The following is a 26,103-nucleotide window of genomic DNA, read 5'->3' as shown; positions in this document are numbered from 1 at the left end:
CTGAAGAAGTACTTGGAGTGATTAGTACATAGCCCCAATGAATGTTAGTCATAAGTATACGTATAATGCTTTTCATATAACTACGCTGTTTCTTAAATTTACTTTTACATGTAATAGAAGTCACAACTTCTATTTAGAAGGATTTAGATATGACTGTACATCAACTAGCAGGGTTGCTGCCAGGAGTTCATTTGAATGAGGGTTTGTTTGTTTGTTTGTTTATTTATTGAGACAAAGTCTCACTCTGTCTCCCAGGCTGGAGTGCAGTGGCATGATCTGAATGAGGGTTTTTAGTGAAAGGAGGGTTAGAGAGCTTTTTCCTCTGCTGACAAGTGGACTAAAAGAGACAGCTTGCAGTGGGTCCCATTCCTGGGTCTCCATCTCACAGTTGATAGGGTCCCATTCTTGGCCCAGCCCAGCCAAGTCCAGCTGATTCAGTTCTAAGAACTGAGAACTGAAATCTATGGAGAGAGGGGCTATATTTCTCATGAGGTACTATTTTTACAGTGATTCTTCTGGATAGGAGGGTAACACAGCATTGTTCACTCAAGAACCTGAGAGTTGGGGAGGCTTTCTCACTCCTTCCATATGGAGCAGCAGCTCCAAACTAGACATGATTATGATTGCTTGCTTCACACTGACACCTCGAGGCACTTGGACAGCTCCTAAAGACAGCATCTTTGCTGAGAACGCCAGATTCCATGGTGACACGGGCTATAGCCATGAGACATGCATGCACCAGGTGGGTTCTTGGGCAATGAACTTCAGTGATGAGATTAAAGCAGAAGAGTATGAAAAGATCACTTGAGAATTCCTACATAACTCTTCAGAGATTCCCAGAGATAATTTTCTGAGATACAAGAAGCGTGTTAGATGCCGTGGCTAAGAATGAGCAAATCATGGATAGGTATTATGAATTGGCCACATTTTAATTCCTAGTGTGGTGTAGCTTGAGACCAGAGATGACACAGGCTTGGAGTTACGTAGTTGAAAAGGGGCTACTCTTACAAGACAGCATATACCCTCCTGGTAAATTGATTGGATTTTTCATATCCTCAAATTTCCTCCACCTCCCCCAGCATACATGTGAAATTCCACATTACTTACCATTTTACATCCCTTCATTTCTGGGATTCAAAATCCATTTTTTCTAGAAAAAAACTGTAACTTTTATTAGAAGTAGTGCTGAGTTTATGAAGATAATACAAGGCTCTATTTTTTAAGACAGCAAGTGTGAAGAGCATGAGGATATAAATTTGGTTTATGAAATAAGTTGGGGAGGGGCTAATAGTGGAAATTATGGAAAGGTGGGAAAGTCACAGAATAAAGGTTAAAAGCATAAAGGTTGTGGCATGGAGACAATTTTTGTCAACTTCACAGCTCTGATTAGGCTCTACGCTAACACTCAATTTAACAAAGTAGAACTATGCATTCTCTTACCAAAGCACTACAGAGTTGGTCTTTTATTCAAGTGCTGAGCATATCCTAAAGATGGTGTCTCTGTGTGTTACATAACACAATACTAGCTGCTGTTTCAGCTAAACCTTAACATTTCAGTGGTTCAGTGCAACAGAGTAGAGGGTGGGGGTTGTGTGTTGGACTTGGCCATGCTTAGCTTTTGACTTTCAAGGTTGCCCTGGGTGTGGATACAAAGATTCACCACCTCATCATCCTTCAAATAAATACTTGCTGCCCCAGCTGTAGGGCATGTCTTCAGATGTCATCTCCTTTCAGAATTGCCTCTACTATAGAGAGCTGCCATACCTGTGGTCACGGTAGAGTGGCCCACAACCAGAGACTAGTAAGCTCAGTTTCTATGGGCTGTTTTAGCTCTTGAGTGCCCATGGGGTCATCCAGGCCTGTCATCAGGCCTGCTTTACAGCCTGACTTGTTCCTCTGCCCAATCCTGCTTTTCCTCTGCCTCCCGTGGGTATTTATCCCAACACACTCCCTAATGAAAATCTAGCTCAGAGTGTAACCTCCATTGCAGAGTCTGCTTACAACATAATGCAACCTAAGAAACTGAGAATGAATTAGTAGCTGGTAATGGGAGAAGGCAAAGGAGGTCACTCATGGACAGTTTTGATCTGAAAGGAGCACATATCACTTCCACTCACAAAATTAGTTAAAACTCAATCATCTGGTCAATCATCTTGTGAAGAATCAAAGATGCCCTGAAACATTGAATGCCGTACCCAAGAAGATAACGCCTAGTCTACAATTCAAGTTATTGGGTGCCTCATCCTTCTGAGAATTTTGTATGATTTTCTTGTTCACATTAGACAAAGAAAGCTTAACTCTCTATCTCTTCATTTTGTCTTTGTTTTAGGAAAGTTCAGAAACAAATTCAGATATAAATTATAGCAACTATGTAATCCCTTACAGAATACATTTCTTATTTTTCTCAATGTCATCTAATTTATCTTTGCCCTGATAGTCTTTTTTCCCTTTTTCATTTATATTTGATCATGTTATTGTGTTTATGCTGCAATCATCTCAAATTCTTTTTTTAAAGAATGAGTCAGGGTATATGTAAATAAGTGAATAAATAAATAACTAGAGCATGATTCCGTATTCTGTATACCATAGCATCCTATTACAAACCCTTCCATTACAGTTGGGTATTATCACAGGAACATTTCCATCTCATTATAAAATGAATTGACTAAACGTACAGAAGGCCTAGTATGAATAAAAATGACATGCCAAGCACCTATTAAATAGCTCCTATTAGAACTTCTGATTTCCAGGCAGGAAATGGTAATGATTTATGATTCATTCTTAAACTTTTAAAGAATAGGTACCTATCTCACAGATAACATTTAATTATATTTAATTTTTCTCAAAGGAATTATATTATTGTTTTGGCAGCCACTCACGTTATGTATTACAATCCTCCATTTTATGGCTGACAAAACGGGTTTGGAGAGGTCATCGCTCATAGCTACAAAATTAAGATGCAGAAGCACTGGCCTCCTGGGCTATTTTTTGTAATTAAATCCTCTGTCTAATTTAGAAAAACAGCCCCATACAGGATTTCAGTGCCACTGTAAAAAGAACATGACAGCCAATATTTGTGTGTTTCCATTCTACCATCTTTGACATACCCACCTACAGAGACTTTTATTTTCAGTTATGTGCTTCTGATATATTTTTTTAAAAAATCAAAACAAGGTCTTGCTCCACTGTCCAGGGTGGAGTGTAATGCATGCCCATGGCTCACTGCAGCCTCAACCTCCTGCGCTCAAACAATCCTCCCACCTCTGCCTCCTGAAGTGTGCACTACCATGCTCTGCTAAGTTTTGTATTTTTTGAAGAGATGGGTTTCACCACGTTGCCTAAGCTGGTCATAAGCTCCTGGGCTGAAGTGATTCTCCTGGCTGGGACTCCCAAAATGCTGGGATTGTAGGTGTGAGCCACCCTGCCTGGCTACTCCTGACATTTGAAATGACAATTCTACTTTGGGCTTTCTCTTTCTTCTCCTCTCATCATCCTGTGAGCATTTGTTCCTCAAAATCCAGCCCCACTCTGTCCTCTCTACTGGTATCCCCATTTTGGTTTTCATTTCTTACTCTCAAGGCAGGTAATGGGTCTTGTCCAATTCAGCGCTTTAAAGAAGATTTGTGTGTATGTGCTGTGCGGTGATAGGCATCCAAAAAGTGTCTCAAGAGACCCTGAAAAAGGCAGAGAGCCTTCTGTGGCGAAATCCAAACTTGAGGCTCAAAAAATCTCAGCCAAGGTGAACTGTTTTCTGAGAAGTCTTTGGTTTCTAAATGCTTTCTTATCACTCAGGGGTAGCAGGTGTTTCTCTGGAATTTGGTTATGTGCCTTTTAGCTGATGCCTTTCTTCATCATTATATTTTAAACCATATATCTGGGAGATCTCAAACTCCAACTGGGCTCTGAAAGAGGTGACACATTGATTTAGAATCAATAAAGGAAGTACAGCTCTGTCCTCCACTGATAATTCACTTCTATGGAGTGACTTATAGCTTAAGCTTCTCTGGTATGATACATCAGCCATACCCACCCTTTACATCTTCCTAGTAGGGTATATATTCTTCTCAAGATTACAGTTGTGCTTGCAGTTCCCTAAGTGAGTTTGCCTCGTTGAAACAATGATATTTATATGTTTGTGTATTTATTTACTGCTTATCCATTCACTCATTTCCTCATCGTTCACCTACTTATCCGCCAAACATTTGTTTATAGCCTTCTAAGAGCCAAGTGTTAAAATATAACTTCCATGAAAGCAAAAGCCCTGCCGATTTAGTTAATCGCTATATCCTCAGGCCTTAATACTATGGCTATATCACTCAATAAATATTTGGTAATTTAATATAACAACTATTGCAGCAGAAATTGCTAGTTGCTTACACCAGCATCCATTCTTTCTTTCCTCCCTGCTTTAGAGAACCCTGATTTTAGATAGGCATATTGCCACTGAACCTTTCTTGCAGCTAGTTATGGCCATGGGATTTTATTCAAGTCCGTGGCATTCAGAGTGACTGCAGTGTGATACTACTGGGGAACTTCTTAAAAGGGGTTGGTTCAGCTACACAAGATTCTCTTTTTGACCATCTATTTACCTCCTCTTCTAGCTTGCAACATACATTGTTATTCACTGTTGTGATTGAGAAATAATAATTCATATAGAGAAGGTGCACAAACATTAATCATGTAAGTCAATGGATTTTCACATGCACATATACTTGGGAAACCATTACCCAGATTAAAATATAAAATATTTTCAGAACCTCAGAAACCTCCCTTATGACTGTCCCTGTCAATAACGTTCCCAGAGGAAAAAGTTGGATTTGTTTTGCTTGATTTTGAATTTCATGTAAACAGGATCATACAGTTGATCAGCCAAGGTCTCATCAGGAGACAGAAACAATATCATGAATTTGAACAGGGAAAAATTAATATAAATCATTAAACAGGAAAGAATAATCACTAAAATGGTTAAAAGAGGATTATAAGGAATACAAAAGTAGCAAAACAAACTGCATTTAGAGCTGAGGGTGGTCAATAAACTAGGAATTTAAAGAAGGCTGTACTCTCACCCCTAGGATTTATACCTGGTTGGAGAGGGTTTAGTTGTCACGGGAACAAGCAGCCTGCTGTGGCCGAGAACTTTTCTGGAAGGTGTGAACTAGAACTGGCCTATAGAAGTGGCCTGCCTGTTGATGGAAGAATTTGCTGGAGGGCACAGCCCTGCATGGGTCTGTGGGGGCTGCTGGAGTGAGCACTACTGGGCAACTCAAATGCTAATCTGCCAGCTGCAGGACACACCAAAAACATTATCATTGAGCCATCAGGGAAAGCCGCTTTGGCTGCAGATTTGCAGTGATCCTCGACAGCCATTTTTGGACAAGCCTAATATTGAGTAAACTGGCTAAGGAGAATGTTTATAGGGTCAAGTGCTAGTATCACAAAGGCAGGGCAGAGTAGATGTGGAGCTGAGAGGCAATAAATCAATAACTGCCACACATAGTATGTACTTTTTTTGGTGCCTTATTTCATTCCTAATTATTGTGAAGACTGGATTTGATAGCTGGAGCTCCAGCAACTGCCTGGAACTATGAAGTGACTTTGAACATGGAAGCCATGTTCTAACATGGTAAACAGAATGATAAGAACCTGAGTTCCTGTTGTGAACTTATTTCATTCCTAATTATTGTGAAGACTGGATTTGATAGCTGGAGCTCCAGCAACTGCCTGGAACTATGAAGTGACTTTGAACATGGAAGCCATGTTCTAACATGGTAAACAGAATGATAAGAACCTGAGTTCCTGTTGTGAACTTATTTCATTCCTATTATTGTGAAGACTGGATTTGATAGCTGGAGCTCCAGCAACTGCCTGGAACTATGAAGTGACTTTGAACATGGAAGCCATGTTCTAACATGGTAAACAGAATGATAAGAACCTGAGTTCCTGTTGACAGCAATAGAGCATCCCTACAAGACCAGGACTTCTTAAATCTGAACTTTTTTTTTTTTTTAACATGAGAGGGAAATACTACTTTCTTTTGTTTAAGCCATGTGATTTTTCCCCATCAAATAGCAACTAATACGCTTGTTTCAGATTGTTCCTAATGTGGGTGAGATAGTCATGTCAACAAAACCAATATCTAAATGAGAAAGGTAAGTGAAGGGATGAGTATTGAGTCTTTTGTCTCTTCCAGGCCCTGTGCTAGATACTTGTGTTACTGTGGAGATTCAGATATTCCTATCATTTGATTTTGTGCCCATTCATTATATCAGCCAGCACAGATTGATTTTGAATCTAGATTTTTTTTTTTTACTTCTAGTTCTCTGCTTTATTCTTTAATAACCCAAACGTCACCTGATTACACTTAAGAACTAAGATTTCCTAAATATTTAGTTTTGCCCCTCCCTCCCCTACCAGAAGCCTAAAATTTTCCCTCAAATTTCTGTCAATTCAACAGTTGTGTGTGAGGATGGGGAAAGGTTGTTGTGTAATAGGTTTACGTTCTTACAGTTACCTCTGCCTTTGAACCACTTCTTCAGGTCGCAGATCGATTTTGTATATTGTGCATATGCTAATATTCCTACTGTGTGAACTCAGCTATGAAACTCAACATTTATCAGCTTCCACAGAAACACTCACTTATACAACTCAATATCTAAGTGTGATAGTCCTTATTGAAAATATAACACAATAGTAGTCAGAAAAATCTCTATTTTTAAGTTTATATTTTTTATGTCTTTTGAAAGGTAATATATTCAGATGGTTCAATATTAAAGTCAGAAATTGTATATAAATGACCAAATTTCTACTGGATTGTTGATCTTTTATCAATTGGTAGAAGCTCTTAATATGTTAAATGAATTCTTTGTAATAAGACTGCAATATATTTTCTGAATTTGTTTTCTTTTGATCTTTTCATAGTGATTTTTCCATGAATACTTATTTAAAATTTTTATATAGCCGATTTTTTCAATTTTTTCTTTTGTTTTATGGCTTTAGGGTATTGTTTTTAAGTAGAAAGGTCTCCTACACTTTGTGATTATAAATAATTCTTCCACTATTGTTATATTCTCCTGAGAATTTATTCTTAAATAAAGTGCTGGTTTAGATCTAAGTTATATTTCTCTACATGGCTAACCCAGTTACCCCAATATCATTTAATTCTTAATATTTTTCTCATAGATTTAAAATACCACTTTTATTTTCTATTAAATTACCATTGGCATTTGTTTATATAAGTGGATTTTTTTTTTCTTTCTTTTTTTAAAATTATTATACTTTAAGTTCTAGGGTACATGTGCACAACGTGCAGGCTTGCCACATATGTATACATGTGCCATGGTGGTGTGCTGCACCCACCAACTCGTCATTTACATTAGGTATATCTCCTAATGCTATACCTCCCCCTGCCCCCCTCCCCACAATAGGCCCCAGTGTGTGATGTTCCCCTTCCTGTGTCCAAGTGATCTCATTGTTCAGTTCCCACCTATGAATGAGAACATGTGGCGTTTGGTTTTCTGTTCTTGTGACAGTATACTGAGAATGATGGTTTCCAGCTGCATCCATGTCCCTCAAAGGACACAAACTCATCCTTTTTTATGGCTGCATAGTATTCCATGGTGTATATGTGCCACATTTTCTTAATCCAGTCTGTCACTGATGGCCATTTGGGTTGATTCCAAGTCTTTGCCACTGTGAATAGTGCTGCAATAAACATACATGTGCATGTGTCTTTATAGCAGCATGATTTATAATCCTTTGGGTATATACCCAGTAATGGGATTGCTGGGTCAAATAGTATTTCTAGTTCTAGATCCTTGAGGAATCGCCATACTGTTTTCCACAATGGTTGAACTAGTTTACGGTCCCACCAACAGTGTAAAAGTGTTCCTATTTCTCCACATCCTGTCCAGCACCTGTTGTTTCCTGATTTTTTACTGATTGCCATTCTAACTGCTGTGAGATGGTATCTCTTTGTGGTTTTGATTTACATTTCTCTGATGGCAAGTGATGATGAGCATTTTTTCATGTGTCTGTTGGCTGTATGAATGTCTTCTTTTGAGAAGTATCTGTTTATGTCCTTTGCCCGCTTTTTGATGGGGTTATTTGTTTTGTTCTTATAAATTTGTTTGAGTTCTTTGAAGGTTCTGGATATTATCCCTTTGTCAGATGAGTAGATTGCACAAAATTTCTCCTGTTCTGTAGGTTGCCTGTTCACTCTGATGGTAGTTTCTTTTGCTGTGCAGAAGCTCTTTAGTTCAATTAGATCCCATTTGTCAATTTTGGCTTTTGCTGCCGTTGCTTTTGGTGTTTTAGACATGAAGTCCTTGCCCATGCCTATGTCCTGAATGGTATTACCTAGGTTTTCTTCTAAGGTTTTTATGGTTTTAGGTCTAACATTTAAGTTTCTAATCCATCTTGAATTAATTTTCATATAAGGAGTAAGGAAAGGATCCAGTTTCAGCTTTCTACTTATGGCTAGCCAATTTTCCCAGCAGCATTTATTAAATAGGGAATCCTTTCCCCATTTCTTGTTTTTTTGAGGTGTGTCAAAGATCAGATGGCTGTAGATGTGTGGTATTATTTCTGAGGGCTCTGTTGTGTTCCATTGGTCTATATCACTGTTTTGATACAAGTACCATGCTGTTTTGGTTACTGTAACCTTGTAGTATAGTTTAAAGTCAGGTAGCGTGATACTTCCAGCTTTGTTCTTTTGGCTTAGGATTGTCATGGCAATGTGGACTCTTTTTTGGTTCCATATGAACTTTAAAGCAGTTTTTTCCAATTCTGTGAAGAAAGTCATTGGTAGCTTCATGGGGATGGCATTGAATCTATAAATAACCTTGGGCAGTATGGCCATTTTCACAATATTGATTCTTCCTATCCATGAGCATGGAATGTTCTTCCATTTGTTTGTGTCCTCTTTTATTTCACTGAGCAGTGGTTTGTAGTTCTCCTTGAAGAGGGCCTTTACATCCCTTGTAAGTTGGATTCCGAGGTATTTTATTCTCTTTGAAGCTATTGTGAATGGGAGTTCATTCATGATTTGGCTCTCTGTTTGTCTGTTACTGGTGTATAACAATGCTTGTGATTTTTGCACATTGATTTTGTATCCTGAGACTTTTCTGAAGTTTCTTTCAGCTTAAGGAGATTTTGGGCTGAGACGATGGAGTTTTCTAAATATACAATCATGTCATCTGCAAACAGGGACAATTTGACTTCTTCTTTTCCTAACTGAATACCCTTGATTTCTTTCTCTTGCCTGATTGCCCTAGCCAGAACTTCCAACATTATGTTGAATAAGAGTGGTGAGAGAGGGCATCCTGTCTTGTGCCAGTTTTCAAAGGGAATTTTTCCAGTTTTTGCCCATTCAGTATGGTATTGGCTGTGGGTTTGTCATAAATAGCTCTTATTATTTTGAAATACGTCCCATCAATACCTAGTTTATCAAGAGTTTTTAGCATGAAGGGCTGTTGAATTTTGTCAAAGGCCTTTTCTGCATCTATTGAGATAATCATGTGGTTTTTGTCTTTGGTTCCATTTATATGCTGGATTATGTTTATTGATTTGTGTATGTGGAACCAGCCTTGCATCCCAGGGATGAAGCCCACTTGATCATGGTGGATAAGGTTTTGATGTGCTGCTGGATTCAGTTTGCCAGTATTTTATTGAGGATTTTTGCATTGATGTTCATCAGGGATATTAGTCTTAAATTCTCTTTTTTTGTTGTGTCTCTGTCAGGCTTTGGTATCAGGATGATGTTGGCCTCATAAAATGAGTTAGGGAGGATTCCCTCTTTTTCTATTGACTGGAATAGTTTCAGAAGGAATGGTAGCAGCTCTTCCTTATACCTCTGGTGGAATGCGACTGTGAATCTGTTTGGTCCCGGACTCTTTTTGGTTGGCAGGCTATTAATTATTGCCTCAATTTCAGAGCCTGCTATTGGTCTATTCAGGGATTCAACTTCTTCCTGGTTTAGTCTTGGGAGAGTGTAAGTGTCCAGGAAATTATCCATTTCTTCTAGGTTTTCTAGTTTATTTGCATAGAGGTGTTTATAGTATTCTCTGATGGTAGTTTGTATTTCTGTGGGGTCGGTGGTGATATCCCCTTTATCATTTTTTATTGTATCTATTTGATTCTTCTTTCTTTTCTTCTTTATTCATCTTGCTAGTGGTCTATCAATTTTGTTGATCTCAAAAACCAGCTCCTGGATTCATTGGTTTTTTGTGTCTCTATTTCCTTCAGTTCTGCTCTGATCTTAGTTATTTCTTGCCTTCTGCTAGCTTTTGAATGTGTTTGCTCTTGCTTCTCTAGTTCTTTTAATTGTGATGTTAGGGTGTCAATTTTAGATCTTTTCAGCTTTCTCTTGTGGGCATTTAGTGCTATAAATTTCCCTCTACACACTGCTTTAAATGTGTCCCAGAGATTCTGGTATGTTGTATCTTTGTTCTCACTGATTTCAAAGAACATCTTTATTTCCGCCTTCATTTTGTTATGTACCCAGTAGTCATTCAGGAGCAGGCTGTTCCGTTTCCATGTAGTTGAGCGGTTTTGATTGAGTTTCTTAGTCCTGAGTTCTAGTTTGTTTGCACTGTGGTCTGAGAGACAGCTTGTTATAATTTCTGTTCTTGTACATTTGCTGAGGAGTGCTTTACTTCTAACGATGTGGACAATTTTGGAATAAGTGCAATGTGGTACTGAGAAGAATGTATATTCTGTTGATTTGGGGTGGAAAGTTCTGTAGATGTCTATTAGGTCTGCTTGGTGCAGAGTTGAGTTCAATTCCTGGATATCCTTGTTAACTTTCTGTCTCATTGATCTGTCTAATGTTGACAGTGGGGTGGTAAAATCTCCCGTTATTATCGTATGGGAGTCTAAGTCTCTTTGTAAGTCTCTAAGGACTTGCTTTATGATTCTGGGTGCTCCTGTATTGGATGCATATATATTGAGGATAGTTAGCTCTTCCTGATGAATTGATCCCTTTACCATTATGTAATGGCCTTCTTTGTCTCTTTTGATCTTTGATGGTTTAAAGTCTGTTTTATCAGAGACGAGGATTGCAACCCCTGCTTTTTTTTGTTTTCCATTTGCTTGGTAGATCTTCCTCCATTCCTTTATTTTGAGCCTATGTGGGTGTCTGCATGTGAGATGGGTCTCCCAAATACAGCAGACTGATGGGTCTTGACTCTTTATCCAATTTGCCAGTCTGTGTCTTTTAATTGAACCATTTAGTCCATTTACATTTAAGGTTAATATTTTATGTGTGAACTTGGTTCTGTCATGATATTAGCTGGTTATTTTGCTCGTTAGTTGATGCAGTTTCTCCCTAGCCTTGATGGTCTTTACATTTTGGCATGTTTTTGCAATGGCTGGTACTGGTTGTTCCTTTCCATGTTTAGTGCTTCCTTCAGGATCTCTTGTAGGGCAGGCCTGGTGGTGACAAAATCTCTAAGCATTTGCTCGTCTGTAAAGGATTTTATTTCTCCTTCACTTATGAAACTTAGTTTGGCTGGATATGAAATTCTGGGTTGAAAATGCTTTTCTTTAAGAACGTTGAATATTGGCCCCCACTCTCTTCTGGCTTGGAGAGTTTCTACTGAGAGATCTGCTGTTAGTCTGATGGGCTTCCCTTTGTGGGTAACCCGACCTTTCTCTCTGGCTGCCCTTAAGATTTTTTCCTTCATTTGAACTTTGGTGAATCTGGCAATTACGTGTCTTGGAGTTGCTCTTCTCGAGGAGCATCTTTGTGGCGTTCTCTGTATTTCCTGAATTTGAATGTTGGCCTGCCTTACTAGGTTGGGGAAGTTCTCCTGGATGATATCCTGAAGAGTGTTTTCCAAGTTGGTTCCATTTTCCCTGTCACTTTCAGGCACACCAATCAGACGTAGATTTGGTCTTTTCACATAACCCCATATTTCTTGGAGGCTTTGTTCATTTCTTTTTCCTCTTTTTTCTCTACACTTCTCTTCTCACTTCATTTCATTCATTTGATCTTCAATCACTGATACCCTTTCTTTCCGTTGATCGAATCGGTTACTGAAGCTTGTGTATTTGTCACGTAGTCCTCGTGTTATGATTTTCATCTCTATCAGTTCTTGTATGGCCTTCTGTGCATTGATTATTCTTGTTATCCATTCATCCCTTCTTTTTTCAAGGTTTTTAGTTTCTTTGCGCTGGGTACATAGTTCCTCCTTTTTAGCTCTGAGAAGTTTGATGGACTGAAGCCTTCTTCTCTCAACTTGTCAAAGTCATTCTCCGTCCAGCTTTGTTCCGTTGCTGGCGATGAGCTGCATTCCTTTGGAGGGGGAGATGCACTCTGATTCTTTGAATTTCCAGCTTTTCTGCTCTGCTTTTTCCCCATCTTTGTCATTTTATCTGCCTTTGGTCTTTGATGATGGTGACGTACTGATGGGGTTTTGGTTTGAGTATCCTTTCTGCTTGTTAGTTTTCCTTCTAACAGTCAGGACCCTCAGCTGCAGGTCTGTTGGGGTTTGCTTGAGGTGCACTCTAGGCCCTCTTTGCCTGAGTATCAGCAGCAGAGGCTCCAGAAGATAGAATATTGCTGAACAGCGAGTATTGCTGTCTGATTCTTGCTCTGGAAGCTTTGTCTCAGAGGTGTACCCCGCTGTGTGAGGTGTGAGGTGTTGGTTTGCCCCTAGTGAGGGATGTCTCCCAGTTAGGCTACTCAGGGGTCAGGCACCCACTTGAGCAGGGAGTCTCTCCATTCTCAGATCTCAACCTCTGTGCTAGGAGAACCACTGTTCTCTTCAAAGCTGTCAGATGGGGACTTTTACATCTGCAGAGGTTTCTGCTGGTTTTTGTTTAGCTATGCCCTGTCCCCAGAGATGGAGTCTACAGAGGCAGGCTGACCTCCTTGAGCTGCGCTGGGCTCCTATATAAGTGGATTCTATTTTGTTACAGCATTGCCTCTTCTTGAGCCTGTATCACAATGCTATAATTATTTAGGTTGTATAATATGTTTTAGTATCTTACAGGGTTGGTTCTTCTTCATTACTCTTATTTTTCAGAATGTTTTTGAGTTTTCTTGACTTGTTCATATTTTCATATGAATTGATCATTACTTTGTCCAGGTGCAAGAATAAAATCCTATTGGTATTAATATTGAAATCATATTAGAGCTACTGATTGACTTTGGAGAATTTACATTCTTTTGAGTCTTTGCGATATTGTGTCTTCCCAGTCCATACTTTCCATCTTTGCATTTGTTCACGACTTCTTTTGTCCTTGAGGAGTGCATTATTGTTTTGTGCTCATAGACCTTATACATTTCTTGTTGTTCTGTTAATTCTCTTGATTAATTCATGGTATTTAATATTATCTTCAATTATTGATAAATACTTTAAAATGTCAGCAGTTGAGCCTGAAGAAACCCCTGTACTACACTATACTCCCTTCCAGCTACCAGCCTTCTCTGTGCTCTTAAAATATGCCAAACTTCCCCCATTTTAGGACTTTTGCATGCTGTTTCCTCTCCCAGGAATGCTCGAGATTTTTACCTAGCTGTCTCCTTGTCTTTCAGGTGTCAGCCTAAATACAACCTCTTTAGACAGTCCTTCCTCAACCAACAGCAAAGGAAGTTTCTTTACAGAACTTATCACTTCTGATACTTTAAAAATGGATTTGATGGTAGTGACTTTTTATGTTATGTACTACTAACTACTGAATCTCTAGTGTCTAGAAAAATTCAGTCTTCCTGACATCACATTTTACTTTTTTTTTTTTTTCTCTTTTGAGACAGTCTTGCTCTGTCGCCCAGGCTGGAGTGCAGTGGCACGATCTCGGCTCACTGCAAGCTCCGCCTCCCGGGTTCACACCATTCTCCTGCCTCAGCCTTCCGAGTAGCTGCGACTACAGGCACCCACCACCATGTCCAGCTAATTTTTTGTACCTTTTTTATTTTTTTTTTTTCTCTTTTGAGACAGTCTTGCTCTGTCGCCCAGGCTGGAGTGCAGTGGCACGATCTCGGCTCACTGCAAGCTCCGCCTCCCGGTTCACACCATTCTCCTGCCTCAGCCTTCCGAGTAGCTGCGACTACAGGCACCCACCACCATGTCCAGCTAATTTTTTGTACCTTTTTTATTTTTTTTTTTAAGCAGAGACGGGGTTTCACCGTGTTAGCCAGGATGGTCTCGATCTCCTAACCTCGTGATCCACCCGCCTCCGCCTCCCAAAGTGCTGGGATTATAGGTGTGAGCCACTGTGCCCGGCCAACATCACATTTTACTTCTGTCCATCAGCTCCTCAGTTTAGGAAAATCTTATCTTCCTAACAAATAGAAAACCTTGTAGCTCAAACAAGAGGAAAAGATGAGGCCTAATATTTAAAGCCCTGATGGATTCAAAGTCCTGATGGAGTCCCTGCACTCCTCGTACCTGAAGTCTGAATGTTTGTCATCTCAGATTATCTACAACTAATGAGGGAACATGACTTTTCTTTGTCCCAGAGTGGACGGGTTATTCTCCCTCCCAAGACTAACCACCTTGAGGAAAAGATAAACCTTATTGGCATAAATGACTGAGATTGTTCTGAGGTTGTTTATAGATTCAAAGAAATTGCTGCACGGACTAGAATAAGTCCTCACACCACCAAGATTATCCCCTTTTCTTCAAGCAGCCTTCTGCCTACCTATCCTGCATTACCAAAAACCCAAAAACAATGGCAATAAAAGCAAAGTAAATAGCTTGGACCTAATTAAACTAAAGAGCTTTTACACAGAAAAAGAAATAGTCAGGAGAGTAAACAGACAACCCACAGAGTGGGAGAAAATCTTCACAATCTATGCATCTGACAAAGGACTAATACCCAGAATCTACAATGAACTCAAACGAATCAGTAAGAAAAACACAATCCCATCAAAAAGTGGGCTAAGGACACGAACAGGTAATTCTCAAATGAAGATATACAAATGACCAACAAACATATGAAAAATGCTCAACATCACTAATGATCAGGGAAATGCAAATCAAAACCACAGTGCAATACCTCCTTCTTCCTATAAGAATGGCCATAATCAAAGAATCAAAAAACAGTAGATGTTGGTATGGATGCGGTGATCAGGGAACACTTCTGCACTACTGGTGGGAATCTAAACTAGTATAGCCACTATGGAAAACAATGTGGAGATGCTTTAAAGAACTTTAAGTAGAACTACCATTTGATCCAGCAATCCCACTACTGAGTATCTACCCAGAGGAAAAGCGGTCATTCATTATTCAAAAAAGATACTGGCACACGCATGTTTACAGCAGCACAATTCACAATAGCAAATTCATGGAACCAACCCAAATGCCTATCAATCAACAAGTGGACAAAGAAACTCTGATACGTGTGTGTGTGCGTGTGTGTGTGTATATATATATGATAAAATACTATTCAGCCATAAAAAGGAATGAATTCACAGCATTTGCAATAACCTGGATGAGGTTAGAGACTATTATTCTAAGTGAAGTAAACTCAGGAATGGAAAACCAAACATCTTATGTTTTCACTGATATGTGGGAGCTAAGCTACGAGGATGCAAAAGCATGAGAATGATACAATGAACTTTAGGAAGTTGGGGGGAAGGGATAACAGATAAAAAATAATGTGCAATGTATACTGCTCAGGTGATGGGTGCACCAGGTTCTTACAAATCTCCATTAAAGAACTTACTCACGTAACCAAATACCACCTGTACCCCAATAACTTATGGAAAAATAAAATGTTTTTGCAAATGATAGGATTTTTTTTCTTTAATGGCCAAATAATATTCCTTTGTGTACATATACCCCCATTTTCTTTATCCATTCATTTTTTAGATCTATCCAAATGAATGGATCAACTTAAGTTGATTTGATATATTGGCTATTATAAATAATGTGGCAATGAACATGAAGTAGAGAAATCTCTTTGACATACTAATTTCATTTTCTTTGGCTATGTGCCTAGAAGTGGGATTACTGGATCATATGACAGTTCTATTTTTAATTTTTTGAAGAATCTCCATACTATTTTCCACAATGGCTGTACTAATTTACATTTCCATCAGTAGTGTGTAAGGATTCCCTTTTCTCCACATTTGTTGTCTCTTGTTATCACCAACACTTGTCATATCCTTTTTTTTTCCTTGATAATAGCCATTCTAACAGGTGTGAGGTAGTATCTCATTGATGTTTTAATTTGCATTTCTCCTATGATTAGTTATGTTGCAAAAATATTAATCTAAAGGGAGAGATAGACTACAATACAACAATAGTAGGGGACTTCAACATCCCTCTTTCAACAATGGACCGATTGTCCAGACAGAAAATCAATAAGGAAACATTTGACTTGAGCTACACATTTGACTAAATGTACTCAACAGACGTATATAGAACATTTAATCTAACAACTGTAGAATACACTTCTGAAATACACACACAACATGTTCCAGGTTAGATCATATAGGCCACAAGGCCACAAAACAAGTCTTAACAACTTTAAGGAGATTGAAATCATATCAAGCATGTTTTCTTGGCCACTGTGGTATGATACTAGAAATCAATAACAGGTGAAATTTTGGAAAATTCACAAATATGTGAAAACTCCACATTTTTTTGATTTAATTTTGGGGAAGGAAATAAATTTCTCAGAAAAGACAAAAAGGCTTAATGAAGAATGATTTATTAAGAGAGTCAGAAAAAAATATGGCTTTCTTATTCTGATTTCCTCTGCAACCTGCTAGGCAGAGCATCTCTCTGACTCTTACAAAGGAAGCTGAGCCTTAAATTTTATTACACTTCCAAGGATGAGATCAACAGAAATGAGAATAGACTCTAAAAGGTATTTCGCACTTTCTGGAAACAGATGCTGATTAGGTATATTTAGTTGGTGGACCTGTTTATTGTGTTTCTTGTTAAATGCAATGTTATTGTTAATACCTCTCGTGAGTTTCAATACATGATACTGATTATGACACTTTATCTTGACTAAGTACGTAAGAAAGAAGACTTAATGTGTTGTGTTGCTAAGGCAATACATTCTCATGGAGGTACTAAGGACCAGAATAAATAGCAAGGCATTTTTTTTTCTCCCACTATTACATTCACATTTGCTGTGTGGTATCTTGTTTTGTCTCATCTTACTTGCCCTATTTATTTACTGGTCATGGCATGAAATGTTAATTGTGGCATAGCTGGCTGTCTCCATATCAAAGAAACATAAAAGCAAGAACACAGGCAGTCATCCAGAAACTGCTAGGTGATGTTCACTAAGGCAGAGTGAAGGTGCCAAGCAATTATCTGGTGAGTAAGATCAATGTAGACAGCAATACCAGCTAATTCATTCCTCACTCTGCAATCTTCTTTTTCATTTTTAGACCAGAATTATGAGAGAAAGCTGCAAAATCTTCACTTAATGCTACTCCTGTAGGTTTGTGTTGACCAGAGTCAAGCACCAGGGCTCAAAGACCTTTTTCTATTTTTCTTAGCACACCACAGTACCTCTCAACATCAGAACTAAAGGATGTTTCTCCTTCTAGTCAGTGATAGCACAGCATTTTCATGATAAACTATTTAGGGCTTATCAAAATTATAATTCAGTATGTTTTTCAGTAAGGCCCAAAGCTTATTCATATATGTAACAAGATGTCCAGTGGGATACCAAATGTTATCCCAGAATTGTAGCTGAGGCCCAAAACTGAGGATAAAAACTACTACATGATCCTTTAGTGAGACTGACCAGTGAGACAGCAAAAATCACAGCCACCTCACAGTGCGTCAATACGGCAAGACACAGAGAAGGAGAGATAGTGTGTGATGGTGAGCGTGGTGCTCACAGAGAAGCCATTACTGCTACTGTGTGGAGAAGGAATCACAGGGAGGGGACATTGAAAAAATAACTCATAGCAAGTTGAGTTGACTGAATGAACGGTAGACTGGCATCTATTTTCTGGCTATATTCTTGTTGAGCTACCCAAAGTCCTGCACACATTTACACCACCAGCTGAGTGCAAGCTGGTAAGAGAGCTCCAGGGAGTGTGTCCTGGGCCCCAGGAGCAGGGCTGCCACTTGGTCAAACAGTTGTGTGGGCTCAAGGCCACAGTTCTAGGTGCTCTGCTTGCATCGTAGACATTCAGCAGTGCAACACTTTGTCATTGCTCTTTTTCTTCCCTGCTGTGATGATGAAGGGACCAGTTATATGTTCCCTGGAGTTTTGGGGGTATAGCAGACCACGGAAGGTTGAAATAAAGAAGGGGGAAAGTGTATTCAAAAGACATACATTCTTTCATCTTTCTTTCATCCAAGCGTGTGTGTGTGTGTGTGTGTGTGTGTGTGTATCTCACATCTAAAAAGTACCTCCACAGCAACATCTGGACTAGTGTGTGACCAAACAACTGGACACTATAGCCTAGCCAAGATGACACATAAGATTAGCCATCACTTGGTTATTTTAAAATAAGGTAATTATTATTTTGAATTCATATTTACAGACTAACATATTAACCTCCTTGATGAACTTGTTACGCATCTTAAATGAGAACTAGGAGAAAAGGAAGAATGAAAAAGTTGCAAAGTGTTGGCTCTCCTAAACAAAATTGTAATTGTGGCTTATAAGTGCATGGGGGTTGTATGCCTGCATATATGTAAAACAAAAAGTAGAAGCAAGAAGTATATTTTTTGTTTCTTTTGACTTTTCTTCAGAGATCTGACAAAGCTGTGCAAATACATAAAGGACCTTGTGTGTTCTAGGTTCGGTGTCACTGATTCACATTTGGATGTAGAATGGAGCACTGTGACTGGATGCTACAGGTCACCACACACCTAGCAAATAACGAGGATAACGATGATTATGATAATTGAGAATCTAGGGAAAGAGGAGAATCACTGCTGGAACTCAGATCATGTAGGGTTTCAATTATGAATATAAACCAAGAACCAGTAATGTAATTAGACTTTTTATTTTAATGCTGAGAGAATAAGACTGAAGTTTGATATTAAATCTTGTACAGATTGGCATAATCCAGGTACATTTCAAAGAAGGCAAAGTGTGTGCGTGTGCATGTATGTATTCATGAACACATGAGTGAAAAAAAGATTAAACCTTATATGTTAGTCTCGATGGCTTTCCCAAGCTAGGAACCTTATCTTCCTTGTGAATTTGGGATTGGGACGGTTTTTATGGCCACTCTTGTTTTTCTGAGACGTTGCTCTGTCGCCAGGCTGGAGTGCAGTGGCACAATCTCGGCTCACTGCAACCTCCACCTCGCCACTCTTGTTTGCCTCATACCAAAGATTTCCTGCTATGTGTTGCCTATCTCTGTCATGTTCACTATCACGAGGGTCCAAGTGCAGTCTTACAAAGCACTCCCTAATTCTGTAGATCCCAGAGGCTAAATTCACAGAACTAGGTTAAACAAAACTTTTCAAGTTACTTGTCACATGAAAGAATGTCCACTTCCTTCCTCCAAACCAGAGGATGCCTAGCAGAGAGACTGCATGTAATATTAGTACCTTTTCTTGATTTATTTATACCAAAGCATTCTATTACCTAATTCAAGAAATTATTCTGAAAGTCCTGTTACAGAGCCAGAATAATATTATTTGAAGTTATGCTAAAGCAATTAGAATTCAATTAAAATAATTAATGTATCCACAAATATACTATGTAGCTAAAAACCTTTCATAAGCATATCACTAGCAATATTATCTGATTCCTTGGTATTTTTATTTAATTAGGTAGGTAATAGAAGGAATGTCAGGTCAGGTTTTGTTTTTCTAGAGAAAAGCCCAGATAGGGATTAATTGCAAATATCTATTGAGTACTGATTAACTGTCAGCTCCTATGCCTGTCCCCGAGGAGAACTTGGGAGTAGAAAAAGCATGAAAGACCAAAAAATGGGATGAGACAAATAATTGCAAATCTTGTTTGAAATACATATTTCAGCACCCAACACATTTGTAATAATGTGATAAATAAGGAGATATGAACCATAGAAACTGTAGGAGTTTAACGGGGGAGGTCAACAAAAGATAACATAAGTAGGAAAGATTTAGTGAGAGAGGTGGTGTTTGAACTGGGTTATGAGGAACGGCGCAAAATTAGAAAATTTTTCAAGGCATGGAGGAGGAGGAGGGCTAGAATATCAACAAAAGGTTAAGGACCACATACCCAAAGGTGAAACAGGGAACAAAGAAGATTGTCTTGTCTAAAGTTGAGGCTTCTTGTTGGATCGGAGTAGAAAATAGGTTTGATGATGAGTTAGTCTGTTCTTGCATTACTATCAAGAAATACCTTAGACTGGGTAATTTACAAAGAAAAGAGGTTTAATAGGTTCATGGTTCTTCAGGCTACATGGGAAGCATAGTGGTTTCTGTTTCTGGGGAGGCCTCAGGGAGCTTTTACTCATGGTGGAAGGCAATGCCAGGGCAGGCACATCTCACACAGTGGGAGCAGGAGCAAGAGGCAGAGGGGAGGTGCCACACACTTTAAACAAGCAGATCTCAGGAGAACTCACTATCGCAATGGCTACACTAAAGGGGACGGTGTTAAACGATGAGAAACCACCCGATAATCCAATCACCTCCCACCGGGCCCCGCCTCCAACACTAGGAATTGCAATTTCACATGCTATTTGGGTGGGGACATAGATCCAAACTATATCAGATGGCATGAAAGACTAAATATGTCAGACAATTAAGGAGAGGATTTTATTCCTGCTATTTCAATAAGAAGGACATTCATTAATGGGGTATGATTCAAAGATGAGAGGGAAAAAAAACTGAGGTTTTATATAACAAAGGCATCATTGAGGAAGAATAGAAGTGGGTCTTATTTCAGCATATGTAAGAACAGGGAAGTCTTTGCTGTTAGAATATAAAAGAGTGAGGTGGTTCCGTGATTGTTCCTCTTTCCAGGGAGCACAAGGCCCAGGTAAAGTTTAATACTGTTAATAGTATGCAGGTAGCTATATCACGTAGGTCCTTAAGGCAGACAGAATGTGAGAGCTGAAAGGGAGGCTAACAGAGGACCCACATAGGCTATATTGTGAATGAAACAGTTTAAACAGAAAAGAAATGCATCCTATCCTGCATTTGGTTATGATGTGTGGGACACGGTAGGCTGGGCAAGTGAGAGACAGCACAGGTAGATTACACAAAAGATTGCTAGAAAATTTACATGTGAGGGATGAGGGGCTACAGAGAGGGCTTGGAGGCAGAGTTAAAATTGATAGGGGAGGGTCAGTTAGTAAGGAATGTATTTGGCAAAGAAAAAAAGATGGTAATTAGTTTTTGAAAATAATCAAAAGTCTATAAAAGAAGGAACTAAGCAAAAATACAGTTTGGTAGGATATTTTCAATCTACTTTGAGATTCTGATGCTATATAATGTTCACTAGGAAATGATTGACGGTAATAGTCTCATGTTATCAAAAATATGTAATCTAGTGAAATGCTCACCAGACTTAGAATCAGAAGACATGGACTCATGTTTTGCGCACATATTGTGTAATCCTGGAAAAACCACTTCACCTCTCTGAGTGAATTTCTGTCACAAGAAAAAAGGGCTATTTTTTTTTTTTTGTCAATAAGAAGAAATAATGTTTTAAAGTAACCCGCACAATGCAACTGCTATGCAAATGTAAATATCTTATTTTACTTTACTTATTCACTTTTCACTTACTGCCAGAAAGAATTTAGGGCAACTTAGAAATATATAAAGAACAGAATGCTAAAATAAATACAATAATCATGGTATCCTCTAGTTCTTGAACATTCACTATATGCAAGTTCTACATGCTTTATATGCATTGCTTCCATAATAATCTTCAGGAGCAGGTACTATTTCTATCACAATTTCCCAGATAAGAAAAATGAGACTTAGAGAAGAAATGAAAAGGTCAGATAGCAATGGTAAAGCCAGAGTATAACCCCGCATGTGTCCTGCTCCAAAAATTTAGCTCTTAAGAATATATTATATTGCCTTTCAGAAGTCAAATAGAAAAATCAAAGTAAGGCAGTCATTCAAAGAAACTGGTGCCAGGTATGAAGTTTCAGAAAATTTCACTCCATAGAGTCCTATATACTAGCTATCAGCCAGATCTAAACTAGGCTCTGAATTTTACACAGAAAGAAAAGTATGATCAGCAACACAATACACATTGTCAAGACAAAGTCAAACACAAGTGCTACAGAAAAATATTTATTCTAATAACACTTGGAAGAAATATTTCCCAAGGGTTCTTTCTTAGCAGTGTCTTCAACTTAGATATACAATGAGGCCTATCAGATAATGTAATATTATTATCATTGTATATGTACCAGGATGTTAAAATTAGCTTTAACCAAGAAATACAGTAGCTGAGAATGTCCAAAGCTAGACGGCACATGCACACATATTCTACCACTCTGAAATCTCAGCTAGATCAGTTATGTAGCTTGGCAGAATGAAGAACAGGAGGATTTGTGGAGTTGTGTCTTCAGAAGATCTGTTGTAATGCTGAGTCCCATCTCCATCCTAGGGTGGATAGGTGGGTTGCTGGGTTGCTGGCAGGTGTTAAGGGACTGTCATCTTCTTTAACTTAAGCCTAGTGAGAAGTTAGTATTTTGTGTAAACAGATACTTGTGTATCCAGTTTTGTTCTTTCTCATGGCTTTTATTTATTTTTTTTTTTTGCCAAAGAGTCTCGCTCTGTCGCCCAGGCTGGAGTGCAGTGGCACAATCTTGGCTCACTGAAAGCTCCTCCTGCCCCAGCCTCCTGAGTAGCTGGGACTACAGGTGCCCACCACCATGCCTGGCTACTTTTTAATATTTTTAGTTAGTAGAGACGTGGTTTCACAGTGTTAGCCAGAATGGTCTCGATCTCCTGACCTTGTGATCCACCTGCCTCGACCTCCCAAAGTGCTGGGATTACAGGTGTGAGCCACCATGCCCGGCCTGTCCTGGGTTTTTCCCTCTGGCAATTTGATCTGGCGCCTAGGGAAGGGGAATTGTTTTTGTTTTTGTTCCACTTCACTGACATGACAGTTTGAAACAGAGAAATGATAGTGAAAGAGGATCAGAATAAAACCAGCCACTTCAAGAGATGGCATCCTGGGAGCCAACGGCTCCAAAAGTCACCACCAGGAATTAAAGAGGAGAAGGCTACTGATATCCAACCACAGTAGTGTAAGCAGTTCTTGACCTGAAGGTCTATCAGCCCATCGCCAAGACTCCAAGAACAGAAAGCTGTCACTGGTGATCAGGAGAACTAGCTCCCCTTCCTGGACTGTCTCTCTTAGAATTGGGTGTCTGCTTCTTCCTTTCCAGGTTGCAGAACCATGTTCTTCATTCTTCCTTCACTTACTCAAACTGGACATCTTCATTATTTTGACTTTTCTAATGTTTGCTAATTGAATTGGTTGGCTGGTCTCTATTAAAGTCTGCCTTACAGCAGAACCTTCACATAGGGCCAAATGAGAACTAAGAGCTCTTATAAAGAAGCACTTTAACACTCATTAATTTTGTCCCTTAATTTTAAGTCTTCTGCTCTATTTGCTGAGTTAGAATAGCCTGCCATTTGTGGAAGGTGCTGACTCTATTATCCAGGGCCCTGGCTAGGTGTCATGACAGAGCTTATTGTTAAATCCTTCACTTTGACTTAATGGAGCTTTTGTGCATACAACATGTGCCTGATATTTCAAAGAAACTCCTGTTCTTTTTCTTGCTTAACCTAAAGATTTATCTGGATACTGAATATTCTGTCCACCTACTGATTTCTCTCTAGTCTTAATTTTTGCTGCTTATGAAAAACAAAGGCCATCATTGTTTAAATGGCCCTACTCATTTCCTACAAGTCTTTGTTTCCTACAATTCACAGGAAATTAAGGTTATTATGAAGGTAGATTTTCATTCCTATCCAGGGTCGTCCATACATCAGCACTGAGGATTAACCTTCTATACCATTGTTCTCCCTGTATGAACATCAAGAATCTTACTTTTTTTTTTCTTCCCAGAATGCAAGGCTGAGCTAAGCCATTGAAAAGAGTTCTGATGTGGCTGAAAAAACCTCTCTGTAGGGCACCTGTGGGCAGCCCTCTGTTGCATGGTCGATGGATTCTGGGTAGGTAGATTTTCTTATAGCTCAACCTGGGCCAGAAATTTCCAATTTTCTAACTTCTTAGTTTCTGTTTGTTCATACAAAGGCTTTGTTAAACATACCACTTATACAATGCTGTTAACTTTTCAAAAATGGCTAATTACACGATCATACGTTAGCGTAATTCTTGTGGGATAGAAAGGAAAAACCACCGAGATTGGAAGAGTTAGACCACAGAAGACTGTCTTGCCTACATTTACACAACTTATAAAGAGAGTGCAGATAAGAATTGATTCTCTAGCCATCTGGCCCACCTGAGTTGAAAACCCTATCTCTATCTCCTGCTGCAACCGCAAAAAATAAAATAAACATTTTTATAAGAATAGATTTTTCATTTTTGGTCCAGCAATGTGGGAAACATCAAAATAGTTGGTGATTTATCTTTTCTTAGATTTTAGTTGACAACTGAAAGGATTTCTGTAGTTTTCACTAGTAGTAGAAAAATGTGTACATTTTCTGTGATTTATAAGAGGATAGAGGAAAGTGTGCATTCAATAAGTCTGATCTTTCAAGCAATAACAGCCTATAAATTCAATTTGCCCTTTTCAAGCACAAATTTTAAGCGAAGTTCTTCTATATTCCTCATCTGTGCATTTCTGATTACCATTTGATTTTGTATTTTGTATTTGGTGTTTGGATATATGACATCTAATTCCTCCCTGCTTGCTTCTCTTATTTTAATATGGTCCTGTATCAAGATCTTTTTGACCAAAATGCTGTCATTTGATAGTAGCTGGTCAGTTTTCCAATTTGAGGCTTTAATAACTTAAACCTGGGGGTTGTGACCAATCCCGTTGTGGTAGCTGTTTATGGTTAGAGGGTCTAACACTAATTTAACGCATCTAATTAATCTATTTGTTGAAAGTTTTATGACAGAAAAACTTCTTAATTTCTATGATTTCACTCTAAGAATTCTTTGGGGATTAATGTCAAATACAGCCTTTTCTTTGTTCCTTGACCTTATGATGAGTGAACTAGTTTCCCCTTATTGACTCTCTTCACTACAATTAATTATTACTTTTATATCTGGTTCTTCTAAGTCTCTTCTAATATGGATCTGATTTAGGTTGGTACATAGCTAGAAACATACGGTTTGCTCACCTTATCCTTTTTGTAAATTGTGTTTGGAGGTTATTGCTTGTAACTATTAGTTATTAAAATAAAAACAAATAATCTCATCCTCAAAATAGATATTTCATCACACATTTAAAGAGACACACAAATTAAAACAAGCGTTAAAAATGTAGACTATTTAGGTATAGTCTGATAATTTTTTGATGAATTTTCCACTGTTCTTATTAATTACTGCTAAATTTAACTTTAATCTTCTTTATACTAACGTAAAGAGAACATTTACATTTCTTAAGTGATTAAAAATAAATGTTCATTGGAGTTCCCATGTGCTTGCTACCACATAGTTAGCTGAAGCCTATTTTACTTCAAAAGTTACACACTCACCTTTAACTACCTGCTTTAAAATTATCAAAAAGAAAACACTAAGCTCCTTTTCAACACTCTCAATTAATTTCTTAAGACACCGACTTCCCATTTTGCCTCCTCTGCATCATTGTCAGCTCACCAAGAAAAATCGCTGCTCACTCTTCCGAGCTCCTCAACCTCAGCGTGCTCTCTCCTTGTTAAGTGGTGACGAACACAAACAGAGCTATGAACACACAGGCTCTGGTTCTCTCTGGAATGAGACTCTGCTGTGATGACATTTTCCCAATGTTGCTTCTCTTTGTTCTTGGGACTAAAGGTACACATTTATTATTTGGCCTGAATTGTGTGATTGATCAGTGTAGACAAGAATCACCAAGGAGACTGATAAAAACCCAGATTAGATGGCTGACTCCCAGAAATATTGAGCTGGGAGCTCCTGCGTGAGAACCGAAAGTACCATTGTAAACAACCAGTCACATAATTCGTGTGCAGGTGTTTGGATGAATCATTTAGAAACACTGCTTTATTGTTCCCAGTTTTACAGCCTGATTCT

General features: G+C 38.7%; 1 long non-coding RNA gene across 2 annotated transcripts in view; it reads right to left on the bottom strand.

Annotated features, from left to right (window-relative positions):
- Window positions 1-25,758, bottom strand: part of LOC117063447 — a 52,005-nt gene extending 26,247 nt beyond the window's left edge. For both annotated transcript variants that reach the window (XR_004428931.1, XR_004428932.1), the window contains exon 1: window positions 25,690-25,758. This is a non-coding gene — a long non-coding RNA (uncharacterized LOC117063447). The remainder of the gene's footprint in view (window positions 1-25,689) is intronic.
- Between the last annotated feature and the right edge of the window lie 345 nt (window positions 25,759-26,103).

This window comes from Trachypithecus francoisi, unplaced genomic scaffold, assembly GCF_009764315.1.
Source record: "Trachypithecus francoisi isolate TF-2019V2 unplaced genomic scaffold, Tfra_2.0 Lachesis_group18, whole genome shotgun sequence".
Classification (NCBI taxonomy): Eukaryota; Metazoa; Chordata; class Mammalia; order Primates; family Cercopithecidae; genus Trachypithecus; species Trachypithecus francoisi.
Note: the sequence above shows the minus strand (reverse complement) of the source record. Positions and strands in the feature narration are given on the sequence as shown.